At 46.1% G+C, this 16,893-nt stretch overlaps 1 protein-coding gene across 3 annotated transcripts in view; it reads right to left on the reverse strand.

Annotated features, from left to right (window-relative positions):
- Positions 1-16,893, reverse strand: part of LOC122555437 (1-acyl-sn-glycerol-3-phosphate acyltransferase gamma) — an 86,657-nt gene that overhangs the window by 64,707 nt on the left and 5,057 nt on the right. The window contains exon 1 of one of the 3 annotated variants that reach the window (XM_043701436.2): positions 7,665-7,791. The exons of the other annotated variants lie outside the window; for them this stretch is intronic. The gene's annotated coding sequence lies outside the window, so the exon portion shown is untranslated. Of the gene's footprint in view, positions 1-7,664; positions 7,792-16,893 lie in introns of those variants that run through there. 3 annotated transcript variants of the gene reach the window in all.

A 16,893-nucleotide genomic window follows, 5' to 3' on the forward strand; every position in this document is an offset into this window, starting at 1 on the left:
AGTCGCCTGAGGCAGGAATTGAACCCGGGTCTACGACGCTGTGAGGCAGCAGTGCTAACCACTGTGCCATCGTGCTGGCCACGGTGGTATCTCCTCCCCTCTATGTAACTGGATCCTCGATTTCCTGACCCACACACCTCAGTCAGTGAGAACAGACAACAGCACTGCCTCCACAGTAATCCTCAACATGATGACCCACAAGGCTACATACTCAGCCCCCTGCAATACTTCTTATACACCCATGACTGTGTGACCAACTTCAGCCCCAACTCCATTTCTAACTTCACTGTCGATACCACTGTTGTAGGTCAGATCTCAAACAATGACAAGACAGAATACACAAGTTAAAAATCACACAACATCAGGTTATCGTCCAACAGGTCTATACAGAAGCACTAGCTTTCGAGCTCTGCTCCTTCATCAGCTGATTGTGAAGAATAAGATTGTAAGACACAGAATTTATAGCAAAAGTTTACACTGTGATGTAACTGAAATTATATATTGAAAAGGACCTGGGTTGTTTGTTAAGAATCTCATCTTTTAGAATGACCAAGTTGGTTTCAGTTCTTTCATATGTAAATCCCAGAACTTTTTTTAAAAGGTACATTTTCAAGTGCACTTTAACAATTGGTGTCATGTCGGCCCAGATAAGGTTTTGAAGGTGTTAATTCCCTGTGAGGCTGTCTGTGCCACAATTGTCAGACTGACTCTAATCTAAAAAATGGATTTACAGAATCTTACATGGATTCATGTAGTTTTTGAGCAAAGTAAAATGTAATTCTGCAAGTACAAATGCACCCCACAAACGTGTGTGTGTGTGTGTGTGCGCGCGCGCGCGCGCGTGGGGGGGTTTAATGATGTCTGTGAGAGGGTGCGTGTATGAGTGTGAGTGTAAAGGGGTGTGAATCTGTGAGAGGGTGTATGAGAGGGATGTGTGTGTGTGTCCATAGTGCAATGGTGGTCACCTGTAGTGTGACATAAGCCCAAGGTCCCAGTTGAGGCCATCCCTATGGGTACCGAACTTGGCTCTCAGCCTCTGTTCTGTCCCTTTGCATTGTTGCCTGTTCCGAAGTCCACCTTGGAGGATGGTATCCCAAAGGTCCGAGATCAATGTCCTGGACTGCTAAATGTTCTCTGACTGGGAGGGAACACTCCCGTCTGTTGTTTATTCTGCAATGTCCATTCATCCGTTGCCATAGCCTCTGTTTGGTCTCGCCAATGTACCACACCTCAGATCACTCTTGCCTGCAGTGTATGAGATAGACAACGTTGGCTGAGTCACCTCAGTACCTGCCACATATATGGCAGGAGGTGTCCTCATGTGTAATAGTGGTATCCATGTCCACACTCTGACATGTCTTGCAGCATCTACCGTGACAGGGTTGTACGGAGTTGTCCGGAAAGCCAGGCACATTGCTATGAACAATGACCAGTTTGAGGTTTGGCAGTTGTTTAAAGGTGAGCAGTGGAGGTGTGGGGAAGGTTTTGGCGAGATACTCATCCTCATTGATAATGTGTTGCAGGCTGCGAAGAACATGGCGTAGTTTCTCGGCTTCAACATGGTTATTCTAAAAGATGAGACACTTAACGATCCAGGTCCTTTTCAATATATAATTTCAGTTCCATCACAGTGTAAACTTTTGCTATAAATTGTGTGTCTTACAATCTTATTCTTCCTGATGAAGGAGCAGCACTCTGAAAGCTAGTGCTTCCAATTAAACCTGTTGGACTATAATCTGATGTTGTGGGATTTTTAACTTTGTACACCCCAGTCCAACAGCGCTGTCTCCACATCAAGACAGAATACAGGAAAGAGATTGAGTGCTTAGCAGCATGGTGTAAAGACAACAATCTCTCCATCACCATCAACAAAACTAAAGGAGCTGGGCATTGACTTCAGGAAGTGGAGTGGAGGGTATATCCCTGTCTGTATCAATGGGGCTGAGGTAGAGATGGCCGAGAGCATCAGGTTCCTGGGAGTGATGATCACCAACAATCCATCCTGGTCCACCCACGTCAATATGAGTCAAGAAAGCACAACAATGTCGCTACTTCCTCAGGAGGTTAACGAAGTTTGGTGGGTCCATAAAGATTCTTAAATTTTTATAAATGCTCTATAAAAAGCATCCAATCTGGATGCATGACAGCAGGGTTTGGCAACTGCTCTTCCAAGACCACAAAAACTAGAGAATTGTGAACACAGCTCAGTCATTTGTCAACCAGCGTTCCATCCATTGACTCCATATACTTCCCACTGCCTCAGGAAAACAACCAACATAATCAAAGACCCCTCCCACCTTCTTCCATCAAGCAGAAGATATAAAAGTTTGAAAAGGTTCAAGAAATGCTTCGCCCTCGCTGTTATCAGACTTCTCCACTGGGGCCTCTCAAGTACTAATGTTGATCTCTCTCTCTCTCTCTCTCTCCACCTACTTGGCAGCATTGTATCCTGCACATGCGGTCCTATCATGGACCCCTACAGAATTCCAATAGTTACTGGCTGCCATCCTGAAACTGACCCCTTTATCCCTACGCTGCCTTCTGCCAGTCAGCCAATCCTCTATCCATCCCAGTACCTTACCCCGAACACCATGGGCTTTTGACTTAGTTAGCAGCTCCTGTGCAACACCTTGTCAAAGACCTTTTGGAAATCCAAATACATCACAGCCACTTCCTCCCTTTTGTCTAACTTGCTTGTTACCCCAACTAATTCTAATAGATTTGTCAGGCATCACCTGCCCTTGATGAAGCTGCGCTGACTCAGCCCTATTTTAACATGCATTTCCAAGTACAGGTTTGTTCTGCATTAACGTGAATTCACTATAACACAATTGACAAATTGGCTCACTGTTTTTAAAAGCACAAACTTTTAAAACGAGTGTTAGCTGCAATACAATTACACCTCTGCCCTGACTCTCTTGAAGTTCTGGTAAGTTGCTGGTGTTTTCCATTGAAATTGATGCAAAATACCTGTCAGTTCCTCCGCCACGTTTTGGTCCTCATTACTACTTCTCCAGCCTCATTTTCCAGCAGTCAAACACTCACTCTTGCCACACTGAAGTTTTATATATCGAAGAAAAACCCTTACAATCTGCTTTTATATTGCTAGCTAGTTTACATTCATTTAATCTTCTCCCCACCAACTCCAATTTTTTTCAAGCTATCCTCTGGTCTTTAAAGTTTCACCAATCCTCTGTTTAGATAAGGTCTTTTCCCTGGGGTGGGGGAATCCAGAACTCGAGGGAATAGGTTTATGGTGACAGGGGAAAGACATAAAAGGGATCTGAGGGGCAACTTTTTCACACAGAGGGTGGTGTGTGTATGGAACGAGCTGCCAGAGGAAGTAGTGGAGGTTGGTACAATTACAACATTTAAAAGACACCTGGATGGGTATATGAATAGGAAGGGTTTGGAGGGATATGGGCCAAATGGGACTAGATTAATTTAGGATATCTGGTCGGCATAGACAAATTGGACCGAAGCATCTGTTTTCATGCCATACATCTCTATGACTCTATGACACGCTTTTTCTTTTGCTATTATGCCGTCCCTGACTTCCCTTGTAAGCCATGGTTGCCTTAAGATGTTTCCTCTTCCTTGGGATGACGTTCTGCTGTGCCTCCTGAATCACCCCCAGAAACTCCTGCCACTGCTGCTCCACCATCTTCCCTGCTACTGTCCCCTTCCAATCAACTCTGGCCAACTCCTCCCTCATGTCTTTGTAGTTACCTTGACTCAATTGTAATACTGTTATATCTGATTCTAGCTTCTCCCTCTCAACCTCTCCCTATCATATTATGGTCACTGCTCCCTAGGGGCTCCTTCACTTCCAGCTCCCTAACCAAGTCTGCCACATTGCACATCACCAAATCCAGAATAGCCTGTTTCTTAGTTTCTTGAACTAGCTGGTGGTGGAGCACACTATCTCAGACATTTCATGAATTCCTTTTCTTGGGATCCACCACCAACCTGATTTGCCCAGCTCACTTGCATATTGAAGTCCCCCACGATTATTGTAATATGCCTTTCTTAAATGCCTTTTTTATCTCCTGATTTATTTTCTTCCCCATAACCTGTCTACTGCTAAGAGGCCTGTACACAACTCCCATTAGGGTCAGCAAGTTTTGAGAAGATTTGTAGATCAGATTGAGGTTCTGGATGCGAGTTTGCTCGCTGAGCTGGAAGGCTTGTTTTCAGATGTATCATCACCTTAGTGAATAACATCATCAGTGAGCCTCCGGTGAAGCGCTGGTGTTAGTGACCTGCTTTCTATTTATACGTCTAGGTTTCTTTGGGTTGGTAACAACAAACACATCAATTTGGACCCCATCTACCATCCTCTGAGAAAAAGAACCAGAAATGATATCACCAACCCAAAGAAACCTAAACACATAAATAGAAAGCGGGACATAGCACCAGTGCTTCATCCAGAGACTCACTGATGATGTTACCTAGTGTGGTGACAAAATGTCTGAAACTGAACCTTCCAGCTTAGCAAGCAAACTCACATCCCATTAGAGTTTTTTTCCCTTTGTGGTTCCTCCTCTCTATCCGCACAGACACCACACCTTTAGACCTTACATCACTTCTTACTATTGGCTTAATTTCATTTCGTACTAACAAGGCAACCGCACCCCTCTTCCCATCAGCCTGTCCTTTTGAGAGAATACGTATCTTGGATATTTAGTGTCCAGCCATGTCTCTGTGATCCCCACAACATCGTACCTGACAGTTTCAATCTGTGCTACAAGCTCATTTCCATGATTTTGTATGCATTGTGTAAGTACAACGCCCTCAGTTTTGCATGGATTAGCCCCCTTACTTGCTGTGCCTGAAGTTAGATTCCTGAACCTTTCCACACACTCTTTCCTGTCATTTGTTCTGGAAACTTTAAACTGTGCTGAGACCTCCCGTTTTAACTTTTCCCATAATCTTCCATGTAATTGAACGCCCAAGGAGGAGAAAGTGAGGACTGCAGATGCTGGAGACCAGAGTTGAGAAGTGTGGTGCTGAAAAAACACAGCAGGCCAGGCAGCATCCAAGGAGGAGAATCGACGTTTTGGGCATAAGCCCTTCTTCAGGAATTCCTGAAGGAGAGCTTATGTCCGAAACATCGATTCTCCTGCTTCTTGGATGCTGTGTTTTTCCAGCACCACACTTCTCAACTGAACGCCCAACCCCACTATTTAGTTTAAAGCCCTATCCACTGTCCTAGTTATGCGATTTAGCAGGACTATGGTTCCAGCATGACTCAGATGGACCCTGTCCCATCAGAACAGTTCCCTCCTTCCACTGTATTAGTGCCAATGTCCCATGAATTCAAAACTGTTTCTCCCACACCAATCTTTCAGCCACATGTTTTACCTGATTAACTTGTGCTAATTTGCCCATGACTCAGGTAGTAATCTACAGATGATTACTTTTGTAGTTCTGCTTTTTAATTTAGCCCCAAGGGAGAATCTCTAGCAGAATCTCCTTCTTCTTTCTACATATACATGGACCACAACAACTGAATCATTACCCTCCCACTCCAAGTCCCTCTGCAGCCCAGATGAGATATCCTGAACCTGGACACCAGGCAGACAACACAGCCACTGGGACTCTTGATCCTAGCCAGAGAACAGTGTCTATTTCCCTGACTATACTATTCCCGCTGATTAGAACTACATTTCTCTTTTCTCACCCTTTCAAACGGCTCCCTGTAGCACAGTGCTATGGTCAGTTTGCTCAGTCTCCCTACAGTACCCTCATTCACACAGGGACCAGGAATCTCAAAACTGTTAGACAAGCTCAAGGGCAGAAGCTCCTTCAGCACCACATCCTGGATACCTCGACCTACCTCGCACATGGTCACATCCTCTTGTCCCCGGCCACTGTAGGTAATTAATCGAAGGAGTGTGTCTGTTTTCTGAAACACAGCGTCCAAGTAATTCTCACCCTCTCTGATGTGTCACAGTGTAACACTGGGATACAACTGGTGGGGACAGGTCTGTCACTGTGCAACACTGGGGTACAGTACTGGTGTTTGAGATTCGGACTCCAGCTCATCAACTCTGAGCCGAGCTCCTCAAGCAACGACCATTTGTTACAGATGTTACAACCACCAGCTCCCACATCTTGCAGTTACAACACAGCGCCTGGCACAAGCACCTTTACCTAGCTCTTACTTTGATTTTCAAAAAAATTTTGCACAAGTATTTTAGTTTGCAACCTTTGTATTTCCCCTGTTTATCTTCAATTTGAAAGTAACCAACAATATATCATTAACTTAGTAGCTATCACCGAACAATGAACTTATGGTTTACCTGTGATGTCTTTTTTTCCTTCTAGTTGCAGATCGTGGGCTTCAATTATCCTGTTCAAAACAACTTACTTTTGAATTTCCCCCAACTTAATACTCATTCGGGCCATGTGTCACTCTGGATGGAATCATTCTTTCCTGACTGTGCGAAGCTTACTGTACCCCAGTGTTATACAGGGACAGACCTGTCCCCACCAGTACTGTACCCCAGTGTTATACAGAGACAGACCTATCCCCACCAGTACTGTACCAAAGTGTTATACAGGGACAGACCTGTCCCCACCAGTACTGTACCCCAGTGTTATACAGGGACAGACCTGTCCCCACCAGTACTGTACCCCAGTGTTATACAGGGACAGACCTGTCCCCACCAGTACTGTACCCCAGTGTTATAGAGAGACAGACCTGTCCCCTACCAGCACTGTACCCCATTGTTATACAGAGGCAGACCTGTTCCCACCAGCACTATACCCCATTGTTATACAGAGACAGACCTGTTCCCAACAGTACTGTACCCCAGTGTTATAGAGAGACAGACCTGTCCCCTACCAGTACTGTACCCCAGTGTTATACAGGGACAGACCTGCCCCCACCAGTACTGTACCCCAGTGTTATAGAGAGACAGACCTGTCCCCTACCAGTACTGTACCCCAGTGTTATACAGGGACAGACCTGCCCCCTACCAGCACTGTACCCCATTGTTATACAGAGACAGACCTGTTCCCACCAGTACTGTACCCCAGTGTTATAGAGAGACAGACCTGTCCCCTACCAGTACTGTACCCCAGTGTTATACAGGGACAGACCTGCCCCCTACCAGCACTGTACCCCATTGTTATACAGAGACAGACCTGTTCCCACCAGTACTGTACCCCAGTGTTATACAGAGACAGACCTGTCCCCACCAGTACTGTACCCCAGTGTTATACAGGGACAGGCCTGTCCCCACCAGTATTGTACCCCATGTTACACAGTGACAGACCTGTCCCACCAGTACTGTACCCCAGTGTTAGAGGGACAGACCTGTCCCCACCAGTACTGTACCCCAGTGTTATACAGAGACAGACCTGTCCCCACCAGTACTGTACCCCAGTGTTATACAGGGACAGACCTGCCCCTTACCACCACTGTACCCCATTGTTATACAGAGACAGACCTGTTCCCACCAGTACTGTACCCCAGTGTTATACAGTGACAGACCTGTCCCCACCAGTACTGTACCCCAGTGTTATACAGAGACAGACCTGCCCCCCACCAGAACTGTACCCCAGTGTTATACAGAGACAGACCTGCCCCCACCAGTATTGCACCCCATGTTACACAGTGACAGACCTGTCCCCACCAGTAGTGTACTGGTGCTTACCAGTAGGTGTAGTATGCCAAGGCAAAGAATAGAAGAGTGAGGCAAAGCCCCAAGAACAGCAAGTAGGCAGCTTGTGTCGCCGTCATCGTCAAGAGTACGGCCGTTGCCAAACAGAGCAGCAGCTGAGTCTGCGAGCCAACTGTGTAAATCCAAAGCAGATTATGACCCAACTAGTCTGGGTAAATCCGACAGCACAGCAACAGCTCCCAGAAACCACTTCCTCAGCAAGTCAGGGATCAGAAGTATTGGGAGACCTCCTCCTTCACTGGAACACTACTCTCACTATTCCAAAATTAATACCAAGATTAAACCTCACAAATACCTCACTGCTTGACAGAAAGGAAAGATTCAGGAATTCTTTCTCCACAAAGAAAGTCATGTGGGAATGTGTGCACACTGCTTGCTTCATAATCCCTTAACCAGCTTAAATTTTACCATGTCCAAATGCCCTGGATCAGTCTCAGTGTATTTACATCAACCCATTGTTGGAACAGCAATCCTCACAGCCCATCCCTGCACACCCAGTCTGCACAATGTTTTCCCCTCTACCCCAGATGCAATCACAAAATAAATCAGTGGTGTGTTGCAAGGATCGCTGCTGAGTGCACTGCTTTTTGTCATTTATATAAATGATCTGGATGTGAAAAAGAGGTGTAATGGTTAGTTAGTTTGCAATTACACTAAAATAGGTGGTAGAGGAGGTTATCTCAGAGTACAATGGGACCTTGATCAGATGGGCTACAGTGGCAGATGGAGTTTAATTTAGATAAATGTGAGATGCTGCATTTTAGAAAGGCAAATCAGAGCAGGACTTATACACTCCATGGTAAGGCCTGAGAGAGTGTTGCTGAACAAAGAGACCTTGGAGTGCAGGTTCATCGTTCCTTGAAAGTGGAGTTGCAGGTAGATAGGATAGTGAAGACGGCTTTTGATATGCTTTCCTTTATTGGTCAGGGTATTGAGTACAGGAGTTGGGAGGTCATGTTGCAATTGTACAGGACATTGGTTAGGCCACTGTTGGAATATTGTGCGCAGTTCCAGTCTCCTCGTTATTGGAAGGATGTTGTGAAACTTGAAAGGGTTTAGAAAAGATTTACAAGGGTGGAGCTGGGGCAATTTTCCCTGAAGCGCCTGAGGGTGAGGGTTGACCTAATAAACGTTTACAAAATCATGAGGGGCATGGATAGGGTGCATAGCAAAGGTCTTTACCCCAGGGTGGGAGACTCCAAAACGAGAGGAGACAGGTTTAGGTTGAGAGGGGAAAGGTTTAAAAGGGACTTGAGGGGCAACTTCAAAGTTTGGGTGAAGATTTGTAGCTCGGGTGCTCGTTGTTGTGGTTCTGTTCACCGAGCTGGAAATTTTTGTTGCAAACGTTTCGTCCCCTGTCTAGGTGACATCCTCACTGCTTGGGAGCCTCCTGTGAAGCGCTTCTGTGGTGTTTCCTCCGGCATTTATAGTGGCCTGTCCGTGCCGCTTCTGGTTGTCAGTTTCAGCTGTCCGCTGCAGTGGCCGGTATATTGGGTCCAGGTCGATGTGTTTGTTGATGGAGTTTGTGGATGAGTGCCATGCTTCTAGGAATTCCCTGGCTGTTCTTTGTTTGGCTTGCCCTATAATGGTAGTGTTGTCCCAGTCGAATTCATGTTGCTTGTCGTCTGCGTGTGTGGCTACTAAGGATAGCTGGTCGTGGCGTTTCGTGGCTAGTTGATGTTCATGGATGCGGATCATTAGCTGTCTTCCTGTTTGTCCTATATAGTGTTTTGTGCAGTCCTTGCATGGGATTTTGTACACTACATTGGTTTTGCTCATGTTGGGTATCAGGTCCTTCGTTCTGGTGAGTTGTTGTCTGAGAGTGGCTGTTGGTTTGTGTGCTGTTATGAGTCCTAGTGGTCGCAGTAGTCTGGCTGTCAGTTCGGAAATGCTCCTGATGTATGGTAGTGTGGCTAGTCCTTTGGGTTGCGTCATGTCCTCGTTCCGTAGTCTTTCCCTTAGGCATCTGTTGATGAAATTGCGGGGGTATCCGTTTTTGGCGAATACCTTGTATAGGTGTTCCTCTTCCTCTTTTTGCAGTTCTGGTGTACTGCAGTGTGTTGTGGCCCTTTTGAACAGTGTCTTGATGCAACTCCGTTTGTGTGTGTTAGGGTGGTTGCTTTCATAGTTTAGGACTTGGTCTGTGTGTGTGGCTTTCCTGTATACCTTAGTAGTGAATTTTCCCTTTGGTGTTCTCTGTACTATCACGTCTAGGAATGGGAGTTGGTTATCCTTTTATTTCTCTCTCGTGAATCGGATTCCTGTGAGTGTGGTGTTGGTGATCCGGTGTGTTTTCTCTATTTCTGTGTTTTTAACGATTACAAAGGTGTCGAAGGACCCGATACCCAGCATGAGCAAAACTAATGTAGTGTACAAAATACCATGCAAGGGCTGCACAAAACACTATATAGGACAAACAGGAAGACAGCTAACGATCCGCTTCCATGAACATCAACTAGCCACGAAACGACACGACCAGCTATCCCTAGTAGCCACACACGCAGACGACAAGCAACATGAATTCGACTGGGACAACACTACCATTATACGGCAATCCAAACAAAGAACAGCCAGGGAATTCCTAGAGGCATGGCACTCATCCACAAACTCCATCAACAAACACATCGACCTGGACCCAATATAACGGCCACTGCAGCGGACAGCTGAAACTGACAACCGGAAGCGGCAGGGACAGGCCACTATAAATGCCGGAGGAAACACCACAGAAGCGCTTCACAGGAGGCTCCCAAGCAGTGGGGATGTCACCTAGACAGGGGATGAAACGTTTGCAACAAAAATTTCCAGCTCGGCGAACAGAACTACAACATTGAAGGACAACTTTTTCATGCAGAGGGTGGTTGCATGCATGGAATGAGCTGCAAGGGGAAGTGGTGAAGAATGGTACAATTGTAGCATTTGAAAGGCATCTGGATGGGTACATGAATAGGAAGGGTTGAGAGAGATGTGTGTCAAATGCTGACAATCAGATTAATTTAGGATATCTGGTCAGCTTGAATGAGTTTGCCCGAAGGGTCTGTTCTGTCATGCACAGCTTAGATATTAGATTAATTCTCTAGTGTGGAAACTAGTGCGGAAACAAGTCCACACCGACCCATTCCCCTCTCACTAATGCACTTAGGGCAATTTAGCATGGCGAATTCATCCGACCTGTAGATCTTTGGACTGTGGGGGAAACCAGAGCACCCAGAGGAAACCCACGCAGACACGAAGCGAATGTGCAAACTCCACACAGTCACCCGAGGCTGGAATCGAACCCAGATCCCTCGTGCTGTGAAGCAGCAGTGCTAACCACTGTGCTACCATGCCACTCCATGACTACGATAAATACAGAACGAATAGTGACTGTGTGAGGGCCTCACCTAATGAGTCGATGCAAATGAGAAAAGGATGTTGCCGAAACAAAGAAACAGCTTGCAAGAAAATACTAATAGGACCCCTTAAAGAAAAATTATTTTGACTCCTACACCATATCCCCTCAACACTGCCACACTGGCTTCTCCAAACTCCTTGCCAAATTCCTCTCTCCTGGCTTCTTTCTGGAATGCGGAGGGCATGGGTAATGGTGGTAGCACTGACTGAGGTCAGCAAAATAACATATGCTGCTCTGTTAGGCTCAGTACCATTTCCACTCAGTGTCATCCTGAATCAGGGTCCCTCATTGTCACACAGAATGACTCTTCTAAAATCATAGCAGTTTTGGCCTTTGCAAGTCTTTGCAAACCATAATGCCATCTCCAAACTTCTGTTGCTGTCCAAAGTCCTTGACCGTCTCAGAGCATAGAACATACAACAGTACAGCACAGTACAGGCCCTTGATGCTGTGCTGACCTGTTATCCTACTCTAAGATCAACTAACCGACATACCCTTTATTTTACCATGCGTCTATCCAAGAGTCACTAAAATGTCCCGAATGTATCTGGCTCTACTACTGCTGCCGGCAGTGCATTCCACACACCCACCACTCTCTGTGCAAATAAGTTATGAAGAAAGAACAAAGAAAATTTACAGCCCAGGAACAGGCCCTTCGGCCCTCCAAGCCTGATCCGATCAAAATCCACTGTATAAACCTATCGCCCAATTCCTAAGCATCTGTATCCCTCTGCTCCCCACCTATTCATGCATTTATCCAGACGCATCTTAAATGAATCTACCGTGCCTGCCTGTACCACCTCTGCTGGCAACGCGTTCCAAACACCTACCACCCTCTGTGTGAAGTACTTGCCGCATGTATCCCCCTTAAACTTTCCACCTCTCACTTTGAAAGTGTGACCTCTCGTTATTGAATCCTTCACCCTGGGAAAAAGCTTGTCTCTATCCACCCTGTCTATACCCTTCCTGATTTTGTAAACCTCAATCAGGTCCCCCCTCAATCTCCTTTTTTCTAATGAAAATAAACTGAACCTACTCAACCTCTCTTCATAGCTAGCACCTTCCATACCAGGCAACATCCTCGTAAACCTTCTCTGCACCCTCTCCAAAGCGTCCACATCCTTTTGATAATGTGGCGACCAGAACTGTACATCGTATTCTAAATGCAGTCGAACCAATGTCTGGTACAACGTTAACATGACTTACCAGCTCTTATACTCAATACCCCATCCAACGAAGCAAGCATGCTATATGCCTTCTTGACCACTCTATCCACCTGTGCAGCAACCTTCAGGGTACAATGGACCTGCATTCCCAGATCTCTCTGTACATCAACTTTTCCCAAGGCTCTTCCGTTCATTATATAATTTGCTCTAGAATTAGTCTTGCCTAAATGCATCACCTCACATTTGTCTGGATTGAAAACCATCTGTCACTTCTCCGCCCAACTCTTCAGTCTATCTACATCCTCCTATATTCTTTTACAGTCCCTTACGCTTTCTGCTACTCCACCAATCTTCGTGTCATCTTTGACATCTCCTTGAAACCTCCCTCTCATCACCTTAAAATGATAGCCATGTCTCCCCTGGGAAAAAGTCTCTGGCTATCCATTCTATCTATGTCTCTCAACATGTGGTACACCTCTATCAAGTTACCTCTCATCCTTCTTCACTCCAATGAGAAAAGCCTCAGCCTTTCTTCATTTCACATGCCCCCAAGTCCAGGCAGCATCCTGGCAAATCTCCTTTGCACCCTCTCTGAAGCTTCCTATAATGAGGCAACCAGAACCGAAAGTGTGGTCTAACCAGGGCTCTATAAAGCTGCAGCATAACCTTGCAGCTCTTAAACTCTATCCCCTTGCTAATGAAACCCAACAAACTGTATGCCTTCTTAACAACTCCATCAACTTGGGTGGCAACTTTGAGGGATCAATGGACATGGACCCCAAGATCCCTCTGTTCCTCTACACTGCCAAGAACCCTGTAATTTGTATTCAAATTTGACATTCCAAAATGAATCACTTCACACTTTTCCAGGTTGAACTCCATCTGCCACTTATCAGCCCCGTTCTGCATCTTGTCAATGTCCTGTTGCAACCTACAACACTATCCACAACTCCACCAACCTTCGTGTCATCGGCAAACTTACTAGCCCACCCTTCCACCTCCTCATCCAAGTCATTTATAAAACTCAGAAACAGCAGAGATTCCAGAACAGATCCCTGCATACCACCACTGGTCACCAAGCTCCAGGCTGAATACTCTCCATCTACTAACACGCTCTGTCTTCTATGGGCCAGCCAATTCTGTATCCAGATAGGCACGTTTCCCTGTATCCCATGCCTTGTTGTTTCTTAAATCAATTCCCATTTTTCCTAGAACTTCCTGTTTGAGTTTCTCCAATCAGGACTCCATCTTGCCTCAGTTCTGAAATAGCTCTTAGCGAAGTCAGAATCCTGAGCAGTATTGACATGCAAAGGGATCTGGGTGGCAGTGTAAGTCGCTAAGTTAGGAAAAAGGGCCCATATCATGCTTGCCTTCATTGGAGTATAAAGATAAACAAGTAATGCTGCAACTTTATAGAACTTTAGTTGGGCCACACTTGGAATATTGTACAGTTATGGTAAACACATTACCAGAAGGATGTGGATGCTTTGGAGGGGGTATAGTAAAAGGTATACCAGGATGTTGCCTGGTATGAGGAATTTTAGCTGAGGGGGGTGTTTAAAAAAGATGTGCGAGGCAGATTTTTCACACAAAGGGTGGCGAGTGCCTGGAACACATTGCCAGAGGAGGTGGTGGAAACAGATACAATAGCAGCATTCAAGAAACACTTGGATGAATACATGAATAGGAAGGGAACAGAGGGATATGGATCCTGTTAGTGAAGACAGTTTTAATATGAAATGGCAAAATGTGTCAGCGCAGGCTTAGAGGGCTGAAGGGCCTGTTTCTATGCTTTACTGTTCTTTATGAAGTCATCAATGACATTCTGCGAGTGTGACAGGGCAAATGGTCACTCCCCATCTTTTTCAAAATATCTTTAGCCTTTGACAAAGCAACCACACCATCCTCCTCCAACACACCTTCACCATCAGCCAACTGGCTGGGGCTGCTCCCATCCAGTCCCACTCTTAGCTCAGATAATCACTTGCAATGGACAACAACGTGAAAGGCTGCAGACAATAAGAAGTTCTCACCATCAGTCTCTCGCTACAAGGGTTCAAGAACTCGGTGGTGGGCAAATTGTGGGAAGGAATCCGGAGGGACAGGATGTACATGTATTTGGAAAGGCAAGGACTGATTAGGGATAGTCAACATGGCTTTGTGTGTGAGAAATCATGTCTCACAAACTTGTTTGAGTTTTTTGAGGAAGTAACAAAGAGGATTGATGAGGGCAGTGTGGTGGACGTGATCTATATGAACTTCAGTAAGGCATTCGACAAGGTTCCCCAAGGGAGACTGATTAGCAAGATTAAATCTCCTGGAAATACAGGGAGAACTAGCCATTTGGATACAGAACTGGCTCAAAGGTAGAAGACAGAGGGTGGTGGTGGAGAGTTTTTTTCCAGACTGGAGGCCTGTGACCAGTGGAGTGCCACAAGGATCGGTGCTGGGTCCTCTACTTTTTGTCATTTACATAAATGATTTGGATGCGAGCATAAGAGGCACTGTTAGTAACTTGCAGATGACACCAAAATTGCAGGTGTAGTGGACGGCGAAGAGGGTTTCCTCAGATTACAACAGGATCTGGACCAGATGGGCCTATGGGCTCAGAAGTGGCAGATGGAGTTTAATTCAGATAAATGCGAGGTGCTGCATTTTGGGAAAGCAAATCTTAGCAGGACTTATATACTTAATGGTAAGGTCCTAGGGAGTGTTGCTGAACAAAAAGAGCTTGGAGTGCAGGTTCATAGCTCCTTGAAAGTGGATTCGCAGGTAGATAGGATAATGAAGGCGGCATTTGGTATGCTTTCTTTTATTGGTCAGAGTATTGAGTACAGGAGTTAGGAAGTCATGTTGCGGCTGTACAGGACACTGTTGTTATATTGCGTGCAATTCTGGTCTCCTTCCTATTGGAAAGATGTTGTGAAACTTGAAAGGGTTCCGAAAAGATTTACAAGGATGTTGCCAGGGTTGGAAGATCTGAGCTACAGGGAGAGGCTGAACAGGCTGGGGCTGGTTTTCCTGGAGCGTCGGAGGCTGAGGGGTGACCTTATACAGGTTTACAAAATTATGAGGGGCATGGATAGGGTAAATAGGCAAAGTCTTTTCCCTGGGGTCGGGGAGCCCAGAACGAGAGGGCATAGGTTTAGGGTGAGAGCGGAAAGATATAAAAGAGACCTAAGGGGCAACTTCTTCACGCAGAGGGTGGTATGGGTATGGAATGAGCTGGCAGAGGAAGTGGTGGTGGCTGGTACAATTGCAACATTTAAGAGGCATTTGGATGGGAATATCAATAGGAAGGGTTTGGAGGGATATGGGCTGGGTGCTGGCAGGTGGGACTAGATTGGGTTGGGATATCTGGTCGGCTTAGACCGAAGGGTCTGTTTTCATGCTGTACATCTTTATGACTCTATGTGTTCCTTCCCCCCCACCACCGCCCAAGAGGCCAGCTAATCCTGGACAGAGAGAACAGGAACACCACTGAAGATGCTGGTGGGGTGGTGCCAGGAAGGTCCCCGAGTCAGGCCTTTGGCTCCTTCTGCTTCCTTTTTCATTGCTCTTCTACAAGAGAGTTTATCAAGTTGATGGGCGGCACGGTGGCACAGTGGTTAGCACTGCTGCCTCACAGCGCCAGAGACCCGGGTTCAATTCCCGCCTCAGGCGACTGACTGTGTGGAGTTTGCACGTTCTCCCCGTGTCTGCGTGGGTTTCCTCCGGGTGCTCCGGTTTCCTCCCACCATCCAAAGATGTGCAGGGTCAGGTGAACTGGCCATGCTAAATTGCCTGTAGTGTTAGGTAAGGGGTAAATGTAGGGGTATGGGTGGGTTTCGCTTCGGCGGGTCGGTGTGGACTTGTTGGGCCGAAGGGCCTGTTTCCACACTGTAATCTAATCTAATCTTAAAAAAAAGTCTGACATCAACTGGACGGAGGTTTGTTGGAGCAGCTCCCATCAGGAGTTGGAACAGTTTGCAGCATGATCCTCCCAAGTATCGATACCAACTTGTTCCCTTTCGATGAAACCTTTGTAAAACCCTTGAAAGGGTATTTCTGTCCTCAAGATTACACTCCCTCCTTACATTGTGAAGGGATGATTAAGGAGCTGATTATTTGTACTGCAGATGCTATGTCCAGACCAGCAGAGCAGACTTCCTGTGGCCATAAGCTTAAACAGTGTGTTGGGGAAGATGACTGTCGAGGCAGGCACAAAAGCGTTCTTGTGGTCCTGTGGTATGGCCCAAGTTGAAGGGCTTTTGCCGGAAATGTTTTTTCCTGCTCCTCGGATGCTGCCTGAACTGCTGTGCTTTTCTAATCCAAACTCTGGTTTCAGCATCTGTAGTCATTGTTTTTACCAAGTTCAAGTCCCACCTGCCCCAGAGTTATGTAATAATATTTCTGAACAGGTTGATCAGAAATATATCTCAACAAAATAATAAAAGCAAGGTCAGGTGTATTGGCCATGCTAAATTGCCCGTAGTGTTAGGTAAGGGGTAAATGTAGGGGTATGGATGGGTTGCGCTTTGGCGGGGCGGTGTGGACTTGTTGGGCCGAAGGGCCTGTTTCCACACTGTAAGTAATCTAATCTAATCTAATCTAATCTAATCTAATCTAATCATTTTAAAGTTCATGGAACTGGGCAGGACTTTTA

This window comes from Chiloscyllium plagiosum, unplaced genomic scaffold, assembly GCF_037043375.1.
Source record: "Chiloscyllium plagiosum isolate Xiang-an unplaced genomic scaffold, Cpla_swu_hap1 HiC_scaffold_12, whole genome shotgun sequence".
Classification (NCBI taxonomy): domain Eukaryota; kingdom Metazoa; phylum Chordata; class Chondrichthyes; order Orectolobiformes; family Hemiscylliidae; genus Chiloscyllium; species Chiloscyllium plagiosum.